The sequence below is a fragment of the Euprymna scolopes genome, chromosome 2 (assembly GCF_053919585.1).
Source record: "Euprymna scolopes isolate OS-2025 chromosome 2, ASM5391958v1, whole genome shotgun sequence".
Taxonomy (NCBI): Eukaryota; Metazoa; Mollusca; class Cephalopoda; order Sepiida; family Sepiolidae; genus Euprymna; species Euprymna scolopes.
Window position 1 is genome coordinate 99,706,376 of NC_136483.1, and position 3,023 is coordinate 99,709,398.

Below are 3,023 nucleotides of genomic sequence, written 5' to 3' on the forward strand. Positions count from 1 at the left end.
ATATGCATATATATATGCATATATATATATATATATATATATATATATATATATATAGAGAGAGAGAGAGAGAGAGAGCGAGAGAGAATTATTCTGGGAGACAGAGTACTATAAAGGTGTTGACCTTTTGTTCATGACCCATTTCCCGTGGCAATGTTCATCGATAGGTATCATTCTTATCGAATTTGCGTAGGTAGTGTAATTTCCTTTCAGAATAGGGTTTGTGGGTGAATGTATTTAGTGTCCGTTTCCTGGTGTGCGCTCATACGTGATATATTAGGTTGGTGCAAAAATAATGTTTTTTTTTTATGTTCGACTTTAAAATATCATAACTCCTATCATAATAAACTTTATTAATCGAAATAAGAACCCTTAGAATCGACACATTTTTGCCAACGAGAAACAAGTTTTTTTTTTTATTCCATTAGAAAAGAAATCCGGAGTTCTGGAAGCGATGAAGTAATTGAAGGCCGATTCGGCATCATCTCGGCTTTTGAAACATTTTTTGCACAGAAAGTTGTTGTCGAGATGCTTGAAAAAGTGATAATCAGTAGGCGAGAAGTCCGGTGAATGTGGCGGTTGGGGCAGAGTCTCGTAGCCCAATTCGTTCAACTTCTGCAGGGTCTGTTGAGCAACATGCGTGCGAGCGTTGTTATTGAAGAGAATTGATCCCTTCATATTGACTAATCTAGGGCACATACGTTGGAGCGTCTGGTGCATTTCGTCAATTTGTCCGTAGTACTTCTGCGCCGTAATCGTTTCGCCCGTATTTAAGAAGCTGTGATGGATGAGAACGGTCGCAAACCACCAAACAGTCACCATAACCTTTTTTTTTTGTGTGCAATTTCGGTTTTGGAAAGTATTGTGGAGCTTCTCCGGCATCCAACCACTGTGCCAAACGTCGCCGGTTGTCGTAGAAGATAACACATCACAATCCGCTCGATAAATGGGTCGTTTTGTTGCGCAGAAGGAGCGTAGAAGACATCTCAAAACAACGATTTTTTTTTATTATCCTTCAATTCATGCGGCACCCATTTATCCAACTTCCCTATTTTCTTTAAATGGCAAACGACTGTTGTAGTCGATATCGAGTTCAACAACAATTTCTCGTGTGATTTTGCGAGGATCGGCTTTCAAAGGTCCGTTATCAACCACAGTCGGCCAACCGCGACCATCTTCATCTTTGGAGCTCTCGTCACCACTGCGAAATTTCTTGAACCACCGTTGTGACACAGGTTTGTTAGTGGTTCCTGGGCCAAACGCATCATTAATATCACGAGTTGTCACGGCAGCTTTTCGACCCAATTTGAACTAGAACAAGAAAATCGCGCGGATTTTAATTTTGTCCTTGCTGTCGAAAAGCTTGCAAAAGAAAAGAAATGAATGAAGAGATTGAGAACGGTAACGTGTAACACGATTCGATAGAGTGAAAAACGCCCTTATATATATATATATATATATATATATATATATATATATATATATATATATATAAATATATATCAATGAATTAATTCAGAAATCATATATAAAAGTAAGGTATGTGAGAAAACGATATTGTTTTTGCACCAACTTAATTAGATCGATATAAAACTATACAGTTGTTTTTCTTTTGAATTTCAATCCAAAGATGCAGTAACTTAACAGGTCGGATTTTAATGTGGAGAATTCCAACTATTCAGAAAGAGATATTCTGAATGCGAACAGAAAATGCCTGTATGGTCCTGTCGACACTTTCTCACGAATAAGACAATCTCGGATAACAGACAATACGACCGAATGCATATTCGTTGTCTTTGATTTTAGTACTTTTGCTCTACAACATCATGTATACTTGTAAGAGAGCGTGGACGCAGCAGCAGTATACAAATGACCGAGTCGTGTGTAATGTGACGTCATAGCGAGGAAGAAGAAAAGAAAAACGTGGATCATTGCGGTGAGAGATGGAAAGAGATGTGCATGTTACACACGTGGTCCGAGAGCGACAGGAAAATACGCATCCTAAACATGGTCAGACAAAGACAGAGTACCACGTGTTCGACACGGCACATTGGAGTACTAGAAGGCTTTTGAACAAGAGACAAGACGTTATTTTGGAAAGTACCTGCAAATAAATGTCTGTTTCACTAAAAAGAAGTGAGTCGAATTTTTTTTCTTCTAGTCTTTGTTTTCTTGCGACTGTCTGTATACAACGATTGGATCCCGAATCTTGACCCGTAACAACTATGTTACACATTTTCAGGTCATTCAAGGCCGAATCCAATGATTTTGGACAAAGCTTTTATGTTTCAACTTTATTTTTAGTTGATTGTTTTATCTTATTACAAGAGCTATGACAACGGCATATTCTTTTGTTTTGACTCTCGAGTATATATCCGACACAATTAGACACAGTTAGACACAGTCGAGAACCATATATAAAAACATATAAGATATCAACCGATACACACTCGAGAGTCAAAACAATTAAAAGAATATGCTGTTGTCATAACCCTACTTATGACGTATCAAATATTTTCTGGTTATTTAATGTTGAATCCAATTCTTTTTTGGTAAAAGTATTTTGCTTAAGACACTTAATATCTTTAAATATTTATTCATGGTTTTTGGTTTGCTTGTTTTTATTTACGGCATTGAAAGACTTTTCTGGTTATTTAGCGTTTAATCCAATTGCTTGGCCTAAAATTGCTATCTTTCAAGTTCTTAATTTCGACAAATATTTATTCCCGTTTTTCTTTTTTACGGCACATCAACCCATTTCTGGTTATTAAATGTCAAATGCAATTATTTTGGTAAAATTTGTTATGTTTGAGATGTCATTCACAATTTTTAGTTTTGCTTGCTTTAGTTTTACGATATATGAACACACCCCCTTTTTTTAGCTATTTAATTATTTTCTTTTCTTTTTTTTTTTTTGGCAAAAGTTTTTATACTTAAGTTTCTTAACATCTCCGAATATTTTTTCGTGGTGTTTGGCTTTGTTGTTACGTTTTACGGCATTACAATCCTTTTCTGTTTATTTA